This window comes from Acomys russatus, chromosome 5 (assembly GCF_903995435.1).
Source record: "Acomys russatus chromosome 5, mAcoRus1.1, whole genome shotgun sequence".
Classification (NCBI taxonomy): domain Eukaryota; kingdom Metazoa; phylum Chordata; class Mammalia; order Rodentia; family Muridae; genus Acomys; species Acomys russatus.
Window position 1 is genome coordinate 52,588,540 of NC_067141.1, and position 12,160 is coordinate 52,600,699.

The following is a 12,160-nucleotide window of genomic DNA, read 5'->3' on the forward strand; positions in this document are numbered from 1 at the left end:
TGAGTAATATTCCATTGTGTAAATGTGCACATTTTCATTATCCACTCACCAGGTCATGGACACCTAGGCTGTTTCCATTTCACAGCTATTATGAATTGAGCAGCAATGAACATGAATGAGCAGGTATTTCTCTAGTAGGATATAGAGTCCTTTGGGTAGATATCCAAGAATGATATTGCTGGATCATATGGTACATCCATTTTCAGCTTTTTGAGCAACCTCCACACTGATTTCCATAGGAGCCACACCAATTTACACTCCCACCAACACCAGCATCTCCCTCCCCCACCCTGTGTGTGTGTGTATGTGTGTTGTTGTTGTTGTTTTTTAGTTTTTTATCTTAGCCATCCTGATCTTAGCCATAAGATGAAGTTTTTAATTTGAAATTTCCTGATAGCTTGCGATGTTGAACATATTAAAATGTTTCTCAGCCATTTGTATTTCATCTTTTGAGACAATCACATCTCCCTGTTTAGTTCCATAGCCCATTTTTAAAAAATGGGTTGTTTCCTTGATGCTTAATTATCTTTGTGCATTCTAGATTCTAACCCTTAGTCATATGGGCTAGTGTTTTCCCCATTCTGTGGGCTGCCTCTTTTCTTAATTGATGGTGTCCTTTGCTGCAAAGAAGCTTTGTACTTTTTGTTTTTATGTGGGATTGTTCATGTTTCCATATGAACTTTATGATTAGTTTTTCAGTTTCTGTGAGGAACTGTATTAGAATTGTGATAAGGATTACAGTGAATCCATATGTTGCTTTTGGTAGATAGCTTGTACTCACCTGGGAGTGTCATAACTCCTGGGAAGTCTTTAAAGTGCTGGAAGCGACTATGCATGCTACCAGAGGAGAAAAGGAATCACCAGCCTTACTTAGTTATGAACTCTCGACTGACCTGGCAAGACATGACCATTGTTCCAATGGTGGCATGAATGTCATGGGAGCAACCAACCACTTTCTGGTTGCATTTAAGGCCCACTCCACGAGCTAAAGCCCATATTTGGTAACATTATTATGACCAATAACTTGTTACTAGATAAGTCATCGACTCTAGAGCAGAGTTTACTACAATTACTTTGCTAGATAGGCTAATATTAAACTGACTCCTCAGATTGGTCTATAGAGTGAGTCCAGGACAGCCAAAGCTACACGGAGAAACCAAGCCAAACCAAACCAAAGTAAAACAAACAGGCAAATTGACTCCTAATAGCTTGTTATACCCATCTTTCAACCTTCATCAGAGATTTTTTTTGGTCAAGGGGCAGAGAATAAGATACTTTGATGTCTAAATCACATTTCTTCTTTCTGGGGGCTCAGGACTCATTTTGGAAAGTGGGATGGGAAAATTATAAGAGTCAGAGACAGCAGACGACTACAGGAAAACAGCTTTCCGGACACAGCAGGGCATCTGCACATAGGAACTTGCAGTGGTTGGGACAGCATGCACAAGACTCGAGCAAGCTCAAGCCAGACAAAAATCCCAGCATGGAGGGGGAGGTGGGAATGGATTTCCAAGCGCACCTAAGGAGTTAGTGGCAATTGGTAGCTATTAGGACCGAAAGAGTCAGTTTTCGTCATTGGCTGACCACACTCTAGTGAAGGCCCCACATCTAAGAGCACATTAAGAAGCACAAGCTAGTTCATGAGGGGGAAAAAAAAAAAAAAAAAAAAAAAAAAGAACACAAAGTTGAGTGGCTAGGGAACAGATCTGGGAAGAGTGGGAGGAGGAGTTAATATGATCAGAATACATACACAAATTACAAAGAACTAATGAAAAAAAAGGAGAAAATCCCTTTAAAAAGATAGTAAGTAGTTTTAAAAAAAGAGCTAGGGGCTCTGAGGATAAGGAGACTTGGGAAATGGTGGGGAGGGGTGAGGGCGGGACTGGGAGGAAAGGAGGGAGGGGAGCTGCTATCAGGGTGTAAAGTGAATATAAAGAAGCTGGGATGGGAGATGGGAGTGTGATACCTAGCACCCAGCAGACAACAAGTTTTGAATTTTCTTTATCTCCTCAGTAACTCAGGGTTTCACATTAAAGCAGAAGAGAACCTTTCAAAACAGGGACGGCCTTGGTGCCCAGTTTTTACAAAGGGAATGGGTGACTGTTTCCAATAGTAAACATACTAAGAGTGGCCATCATGACAAACGACAAACAAATGGCAAGTTGGACCCAGAGAACTGCCTTACTGTGATAAAGGACAAAACAGAGAAGTAAGAAAGACCAAAACAACAACAAACCCCAATAAAGACTATTTTCCCCACCACCACCACCAGATGCCAGGCAGGGAGATCCAGCTTTGCATTTCTCTTGAGATGGGAAATGTGCACCACCAGCCTTCCAGCTGGGGTTAAGAGACGGTTCAGTGGTACCCAGGAGTATCAGTAAGGAAATTCAAGGACAGTTCGTGCATGCTATCTGGGGTATTTTCTGATCCTCAGCTCCACATTTCTACATCCTATATAAATATTTCTTAATCGTAGAGATTACATTGACTTTCTTTTTTGGTAGATGAGATCTAACACACTGCCTCTCACTCAAGCCTCAACTTTTTCTTTATTATTTTACTTTATGCATACTAATGTTTTACCTCCGTGTGTGTCTGTTCACCACGTGTGTGCCTGGTGGCCATGGAAGCCAGGGGAGCGTGTGGGATCCCCTGGAACTAGAGTTACAGGTGTTTGTGATCTGGCCTGTGGTTGCTGGGAGTGGAATCTGAGTCCTCTGAAAAGGCAGCCAATGCTTGGATCCCGTGAACCATTTCTCCAGCCCCTGCTTTATTCCATTTCCTTGGACCTTGATCCGTTTTCCAGTTTTTCTCTCTTTTCGTAGTATGAAGTTCCTTCTGCTCCAACCCAGCCAGAACTTGCCTATCCAGTCCCTTTTATGTTCTGAGACAGCCTTCTGATTCTCACAGGGAGCTCTCTAGACTCGCTGTCCTGTGGGCCCCTTTGCTTTTCTCCAGGGTCAGAACCTTTGTGCTCTAGATGAATTATTCATGCCTCCCATATGTAGCTTCAGGTGGCCTCAAACAGTTCTACTTCCGCCTCCTGAGTGTGGGGTTTTCAGGTGTGTGCTACCATGCCTGCTTGCTTCCTCTTTCATGCCTTCACCTTTTTTTTTTTTTTTTTAACTATGCATGATATGATTCTGGAGCTTCCTGAGGGAAAAGATGGAACAACTAATACATTAAAAAAAAAAGTTTTATAGCTGAACATAACCTTTCCCCTCCACACCCCCTGGGCATACCTGTTGGAGTTTTACTTAGGAACCGACTTTGAATTGGCAGTTCATTTATCCTTAGACTGTCAAAGTCCTGCTCAATTTGTCTTCTTTGAGCTCAGCTATAAAGTACTCAGCAAATGCCAGGTGCCAGACCCTCTGCACGCCTGACTACAGTCTGAAGCAGGAGCCATAACTAGTGGGGTTTTTCCCTCCGCGAGAAATCAGCTGTTCCGGGTCGTATTGCCACAGGGAGTGGATGCAGATGCAAAGCCAGAAAGCCAGTTCCAACTTTGTACCACACTGTTGCCTGGTTCTCACTTGACTCGTGCACAGCCAGTGGCCCTCGGATGTCTGTTGCCTCTCACACACTGTCCCCGACTCTGTCTCTAGGACCATTTAGGATCTTTTTTATTTCGGATGCTTTAAATGTTTACGTAACTTGTCTGGGTGTGAGCGCGTTTGTGGGTGTAGGATAGTCACTCTCTCTCACCTCGTTTTCTGCTGTCCCTACTGCAGCTCTTCCTCCTCTGTTTTTCTTGTTTTTATCTTCTACCAGCCTTGTCCAACCTTCTGTCCTTGTGACATGCTGTCCACACTCCAGAACCATGTAGTTGAATTAAAATAAACTTCCTAAAGTTTGAAAAAGTTCACAATTTTGTGTTGGGCAGCATCCGTATCTGGTTTGGACCATAGGTTAGACCACATCTTTTTGTTAGTTTTTAAGGGGCTCTTACTATATTTTTACTTCTGGGATCTTATTCCTGCTCTCTGGTTTTCTTTTTTCCAGTGCCAAGGATCGAACCCAGGGCCCCGTGTATGCTAAGCAAGCATGCTGCCATTGAGCTGCACCTCACACCTGAAGGTTTTCTTTTTATGTGGCTTCCTGATGTGCATTATCAACACAATATATTCTCACAAATTTGAGAAGAATATATACAATTTAAAATTTTTAATATTTCTTGTTGGGGTATGATTTTGTGCTTTCTATTTGTTAATTGCTTGCCCCCCTGAGATTTTCACTGCAGACTGTCATGTATAACCCAAATATTGCTGTTTAGCTTTGCCTCCCTGTTTGACTAATAAATGAAGCTGATACTGAGGCAGGGCTGGAGGAGGTAGGTGGGTCGAAGGTTCTTGGGCTTTTGGGACAGAGAGGATCTTGGGAAATAGAAGCAGAGAGATACCAGAGGAGGAAGAAGGAGGATAGAAAAGAGATATGTAGGTGCAGAGAGGAACTCTGAAGTTCCACATGAAAACAATGGCCCAGACAAACAACCTTAGCAAATATTTTGGGATTATGGATGAGAGGCAGACCAAATAGAAATGAGTAGAAGCAGATGACATGGGGTGGAGGCTGGGAGATACTGGAAGGTAGCTTAGGACATATGCCATGCCCTAGGCGAACCAAGGCTATTCTAAAATACAGCAGGTGTCTGTGTCTTTTATTGATTGATAGAGGGTTAGAAAATACTGCCGTAATAACCATAAGCCTAATAATAAGTGTTTATCAGGCTTACCATTAAACTAAAAGCAACAATTTTTTCTGCTTTTATCTTCCCCCCGTCTTCAATTTCTCTTTCAAAGTTTGTTTGACTCTCTCTGTCTTTGTTTTCTATATTAGTGGAAATTTTTGGAGATGCTTGTCTACCCAAAGTTCCATGTTTGGTCTTACTCACTTCCTACGCTACAATGTAAGTAACTTGACTTTGGCCATTTTCTAGGGTGTGGCGATGTAAATGGACTTTCTTCCTGGCATCTCTTCCTACATGTAGATACGTTTTACTTGCCAATGTCCTCACAGATACTTACACTTCTTCCATCTTCAGATTTTGGTGGTTTACAGATGCCTCCAGCAACCATGACTGTTTAACAGCAACACACTGGGTACAAAAAAAAAAAAAAAAAAAAAAAAAAAAAAAAAAAAAAAAAAAGAAAGAAAGAAAGGTGCTCGCTTCAGCAGCACATATACTAAAATTGGAACGATACAGAGAAGATTAGCATGGCCCCTGCGCAAGGATGACACACAAATTCGTGAAGCGTTCCATATTTTTAATAGCCAGAACATGGAAACAGCCTAAGTGTCCCTCAGTAGAAGAGTGGATAAAGAAACTGTGGTACATATACACTATGGAATACTACTCAGCTATTAAAAACAAGGAATTCCCGAAATTTGTGGATAAATGGATTGAGCTAGAAATGATCATAATGAGTGAGTTAACCCAGAAGCAGAAAGAATCAAATGGTATATACTCACTTATATCTGCATACTAGCCCAAGGGGCATGTCCCACGAAAGCCTTCACTTACCAGGAAACTGGGACAGAGGGGAAGGCATCCTATTGGGACTCTAAATGAGAGACGCATGGGAGAACAGCAAAATAAAAGGATACAGAGGGTCCTAGAAATCTACAAGTAGAACAATATGATAGGCAGATTTGGGCCCAGGGGTCCTGCTCAAACTAAGGCACCAGCCAAGGACAATACAGGAGGTAAACTTTAAACCCCTTCCCAGATCTAGCCAATGGTCAAAATATTCTCCACAGTTGAGTGGAGAGTGTAATATGACTTTCTCACGTACTTTGGTGCCTCACATTTGACCATGTCCCCTGGAGGGGGAGACCTGGTGGCACTCAGAGGAAGGACAGCATGTAGCCAAGAAGAGACTTGATACCCTATGAGAATATACAGGGGGAGGTAATCCCCCTCAGGAACAGTCATAGGGGAGGGGAATAATGGGAAAATGGGGAGGGGGGGAGGAATGGGAGGACACAAGGGATGGGATAAACATTGAGATGTAACAAGAATAAATTAATAAAAAAAAAGAATGAGAAAAAAAAAAAGGAAAGAAAGAAACAAAGAAAGAGCAACAAGACAAACAACAACAAACACGAGCTAAATCTTACCACCACCTAATTGGCTAAGTAACGAATAGAAGGGAGGCAGTCAGAGGGTGTGTACAGCATAGAAGGTGCAAGGACAACTGTCTGTCTGTGATAAAGATTCAGAAGCTTTGACGTGAGTAGTTTCTGAGTCCTTGATTAATCAGCAAGATGGACTTCATAGCATTGTAGTAGTCCACCTTACCTGTAACTTTTCTCTTGTTGTTCCACTGTTACAGAATTCTGCCAAGGATTTAAGTAGGTTCTACATGGCCAAGTATAGTCTGGACTACACTTGTTTTCAGAAGTAAACTATTACTGAATTTTAACTTCCACACCATTCTGAGCACTGTGATGGAATCTCATATCATCTTAGTCCATCGTGCCTGCAGTTGTGAAGTATCCTTGACTCTCCATAAGTATCCATAAGCTCTCTCTGCTCATTAGTCATTTATAACTGACATGTTCATTAGATCAGCAGTTGAAGAACAGCAGCACTTGTATTTGGGTCACTCTTATTTCACCCAGGGAGGGACCCAAAGCACAACAGTAGAGACGCTCACATTCCTACTAGAGTACACTGATGTACCGTAACTATTCTGGGACAGTTATATTCTATTATTGGTTCTTTCTCTTAATCTCTCTGAGTTCTTCATTCATAAGTTAAACTTTATCATATATGTACAGTGGGTTTGGTGCATCAGCTGGAAGTCTAGACACATATCTCCTGAGGTTTGATTTGAAAATACAATAGACTTAATTCTTTGTAAGTTACCCTTTCTTTTTCAAGAACAATACCTTTTATAAAGCTACTCACATATAAATGTAATTTTATTAAAATATATTCAAATAATTTATACAAATATATATTAGATCAAAATTGAGAGTGCAGTGTTAGTAGTATTTCCCCCTCCAGATGTTGATATTTTTATTTATCAATATTTTTCCTCTTATTAATATATGTTTTCTGATATCCTTACTCTCATAAGACTTACATTTCTGCAATAAGTAAGGATTTTCTAGGCAAAGAATATGTATTCTTGAGCTAGAGAGTAAGGAGTGGGCTGTAATATATCAGATGCAGCACAAACACAATAAAAACTTTGCCCCAATTGTCTTACTTATTTACTAAAGCTTTTAATTAAAAAAAAAATTACTTTTATTTTATGTTCATTGGCATCTTGCCAGCACATGTTTCTGTGAAGGCATCAGATCCCTTGAAACTGGAGTTCAGACAGTTGTGTGTTGCTGTGTGGGTGCTGAGAATTGAACTCTGGTCCTCTGAAAGAACAACTGGTACTCTTAACCCCTGAGCCATCTCTCCAGCCCTTACTAAAACCCCTTACTATAGCTTTTAAAGCACGTGTTTAATTAGTATAGAATCTTTAGTGATAGATCCTTTTAGGATGGCACAACAAGAGCTTGTGTGATTTTTAAAAAGGAATCAACGTATAGTAACGAAGTTAAACCACATGCAGTAATGACTACAATGTCATACAGAATATTAGAGAAGTGACCATACCAAGGACAGAAGGAGTGCATCATAGACAGTTCAGAGAGGAGATGTTGGCATTGTGACTGATTTTTGTAGGAAACTTAGAATCTTGACATACCTATCGGTGGGAGTAACAGAAAAGTTATTCAACAATTAAAAAATAAAGCCAGAGAAGAGCGATGCTAAGCTATTGACAGAGAGTGGTAGGACTTGATTGGATCAATAAGAACCACAGTAGCACTTTTCCTCTCCACAGAGTTTCAAAATTGTTGTTGATGAACATGAAAGCTGATACAAGTCAGTACATAATTTCTGGGAGTTGGTCAAAATCAAATTCTTATGTACTTACGTAATTTTTATGTACATTTGGGTGCTCATGACTTGCATGTCTCAAAACAAGTGGAAAAGTGGTTCCCACAGCCTGGGTAAGATGATGTTTTTTTGAAGATGTCAAAAATCTTAATTGAAACTGGGTTTTGGGCCAGAGAGTTGGCTGAGTGGTTAAGGGCACTGTTGTGGAATAGCTGGGTTGGATTCAAGGCACCCATCTTGGGTACCATGCACGCATGTGGAACACAGACACACATACAGACAAAACACTCATACATATAAAATAATAGAAAAAAAATCTTTAAAAAATTATAAGAAAATTAAGGTTTTTAAAGAGAATGGAGTAATTCTTGTAGTGGAGCAGGCATACTTGCTATTTAATACCAGAAGAGAAGAAGCTAATGTATGTGAAAGGCGGCTGAAAAGAGAAACATGAACAGAACAATCCCCTTTGTTTCAGGAAAATGTAAAGCAGTGCCCCGAGGATTGTTGGCAAACATTATCATCTTTGAAAGTTACTGCTTAACACAAATTCTGGGAAGCTAAAGGCTTCTGGGTAGTATGAATCACAAGGAAAGAATGCTCATTTTGTGGCTGAGATGTTTTATTGGGATATGGGTTGACCTTAGTAAAGAAGGCCAAGGGTCAGGGTTAGTTTAGAAGAGTTTTCAGCCTGTACACAGGGTCTCAGCTTTGTTTGAATCTCTCTTGGCATGTCTGATTAGAATCTCTTAGTTATGCAACTCTGTAAGATATAGAGATTATAGGTGCATGGATTTGCTTACAACTGAGCCCTGAGCCTAATGGGGTCTATTCATTCTCGTATACAAATATTTATTAAGCACTGTGGTGGTTTGAATAAGGTTGGCCCCCATGGGATTATATATTTGTATGCCTAGGGAGTGGCAGTAGGAGGTGAGGCCTTATTGAGTTAGATGTGGCCTTGGTGGGGTAGACATGGCTTTGTTGGCGAAAATGTATTGCTGGGGGTAGGCTTTGAAGTTTCAAAGCTCAAGCCAAGCCCATTGTCTCTCTCTTTCTGTGGTCTGTGGATTGGCATGTAGAATTGTCAGCTACTCTCCAACACCATGTCTGCCTGTATGCCACCATGCTCCCTACGATGACAATAACGGGATAAGTCTATGAACTATAAGCCAGTCTCAATTAAATGCTTTCCTTTAAAAGAGTTGTCGTGGTCATGGGGGCCTTTCCCAGCAACGAAACATTGGCTAAGGTAAGCACTAATGAAGACTTTCATTGTTTGATATTTTGACATATTCATCCAATGAATTTTAGCCATTTCTAGTCTATTTCTTCCTCTTTCTATCATATCACTAAAGAAATGGACACCCCTTTCTCCAGCCACCATTACCTGCCAATAGTCGGTCAGGGAGAAGCAGGGCTTCATAAGTTTCCTCCTCCTCCAAGATGAAATGTTGACAGTCCCAGTATTGTGGAGGTCTTGTGTGGGTATCCACACCTGTAGTGAGTTCATGAGTATAAGAAAAATGTCATGTCCCGGAGATATCTTTCTGCCACATATCTCCCCATCCTCTTGATCTTCTATTTTTTCCCATGCTCTTCTTTAATGTTTCCTGAACCTAGAGTGATATAGAGGACTAATTGTGATGACTATTCTTGGTTGTCAATTTGACTATATCTAGAATGAACTACAATCCAGAAATGGAGGGCACACCTGTAATCTGGATCTTGAGATGGGAAGACACACCTTTTATCTGAGCCATACCATATATATATGACACACCTCTGCCTACAAGGCCACATCTCCTAATCCATCCCAAACAGTTTTACTAACTTGGGACCAGGCTTTGACGTATATAAACTTATGGTCATTCTCATTAAAACTAGCATAGTTATTAACAGTGTTACCCAGCCATGAACAATGTGAGCTACACCAATGATTAGTGTATACTAGTGCAATAGTGGCATGAATGTTACATGGGTAACAAATCGCTTTCTGCTCCATTCTAGAAGAGTGAGCAACATGTGATTGGTACTGTAAACCTAGTCAAAAGCTTGTAGCTGGAAAGGTCATAGTTCCTAGTGTGGACTCCACTATTATTTTGCTCAATGGCTATGTGGTTAAACTGCAGCCTAAATATGGGGAGGCAAGCAATTTAGACATTAGTAAGATAATACATTGCTGTTGCCCTAGGGCGGGGCCACAACCAAAGGGTGTCAGGATTGTGTGGTGATAAGGATAACCACCCTGGGACCTGGCTGGTTGGATTAGTATTGGAAGGGGGAAGAGCCAAGGAACCGAAAGGCCACTTCTGTGATGTCTGGAACACCTCAAGAAGCTGAGGGAGACGGGAGAGTGATTTTGGCTTCCCAAGACCTGGAACTTTCAATCTTTCACTGGCCAGGTTTACTCAGGGTTCGGGGAAGGGGAACCTGAGAAAGGAAGTTATGTATACACAGTAGAGGATGGAAAATGCCAGAAAGCTGATGGCTTTGGAGATAGATGCAGAACCAATAGTATACACAAAGCAACTGCCTACAGTATACTCCGTAGAGCATCCTTTATAAACTATTTTGTGCTCAGGAGAATGTGAGAAAAAAAGACGTTTGGCCTATTTCTAGGAGAGTGGGTTTTATGGAAAGGAAAGGAGGAGTGGAAAGCAAGGCAGAAAATTGCTTTGCACAGGGTAGCTGAGCTCCTGGGGTTGAATTTGTAGAAGCTTATGCTCAGAGGCTCTGTGGCCATCCATGAATGTAAGGATGAGGCTGAGAAGTGTTTGGGATTTAATCAGGACCAGCCTCATGCTTAGGGCCAGTGATTAACATCGGCCGCAACTGACAAGTGTTATTGGGATTGTCTGCCCAGTTCTCCTGCAGGATGAAGATGTAGACTGACAATCCTATGAGACAGGTCAGATGGAGAAGGGAAGAGAGAAAACCTGGCCTGCCCTGGCAAAGCACCCAGCTGAAAGGAAGTCTATTAATCCCAAGGAAGTAGAATGAGTAGGGTGCTGGGAATGCAAATGACAGACAACAAACAGATAAGGGGGAGAGGCTAACTCCCTAGGCTGCTGCTTGAGCTAGCTTGGAACAGTGATGGTTGGGTGGGAGGGGGCAGGGGAGGAGAGGGACTTCTTCTTTAGATTGTCTGTAACTGTGCATCTTGTTATGCACACACCCACAGCCGCTGCCCCTCTCCCCCATCCCTTTAAGGGTCACATTGATTTGCTGAAGAAACTAGGTTGTCTTGTCCTACAGTCTCTTTTCTGATGATTGCAGTGTTAACACCTTTGTTTCCTTGCTGTGTTTCTCATTGAAAAATCAATATGTCATTAAATTTTAAAAAATTTATAAACAATTTTTTTCTGGCTGCCTTAGTGTTAGAATCTGTATTTGGCCTCAAAGCAGTAAGTTATCACAAAATGAATTTCTAAGCATATAAAAATAAAGTTTACATTCTTATTTATTTATTTCCTTCTTTTCAGGTGTATGTGCTGTGCTTACATGTGTGTATGCATATTCACATGGGTATAGGCATGTATGTGTGGGCAGTATGTGCACATGCATGTATATATGTATGTGGAGGTCCAAGGTTGCTGCTATCAGAAATCACCTTTGGTCTTTCTTTTACCTTAGTCATTGAAGAAGAGTCTCTTAGTCAAGTCCAGAGTTCACTGCTTTTTGACTAGTCTCTTCAGCTGGCTTGCTTTGGGCAATCCCTTACTCTGCCTTTTGAAAATGGGATTTCTATGCCCACATGACATGTAGGTGCTAAGATTCTTTCACAACCAAGCTACAACCACAACTCTGGATTTTTCTTTTTTTACATGTAACTATTATTACTATTTCGTTGTGTAAGAATTGAAACTCTTATAGAGATTTTATTTCTTGCTAATATCTATTCTAATTTGTCTCCTGTGGCCAAGGGTGGATGTACACATTAACAACATTGAATTATCTCTTGTTTTTGGTTGAGATCAATTGGAGAAGGGTAAATGTTTTTATTTCCTCAGAGGAAGGGATGAGATGAGAAACGTACCCAAGCTGTACAAATACATGGCTTGGGCTGAGCCCAGAGCATTTCATTCTTTGTCCTAGATATCCCTAGGCCTAGGCATGAAAGCTTCTAGGCTCTGTACAATTTAATCTTCTGCAAGCCTGGACCTTGAGCATCCAGCCTCAGTCGGCTAACCTAGGCTTAGAATGTTTTCAGCCTCGGAGAATTACTGCTGAATAAGCTCACCCTTTCTAGTT

General features: G+C 41.2%; 1 non-coding gene across 1 annotated transcript; it reads left to right on the forward strand.

Moving 5' to 3' along the window:
• Positions 1–5,165: 5,165 nt before the first annotated feature.
• LOC127190241 (U6 spliceosomal RNA) lies at positions 5,166–5,272 on the forward strand. The gene has a single exon (XR_007830739.1). It is a non-coding gene; the product is annotated as a U6 spliceosomal RNA (small nuclear RNA).
• The last annotated feature ends 6,888 nt before the right edge of the window (positions 5,273–12,160 follow it).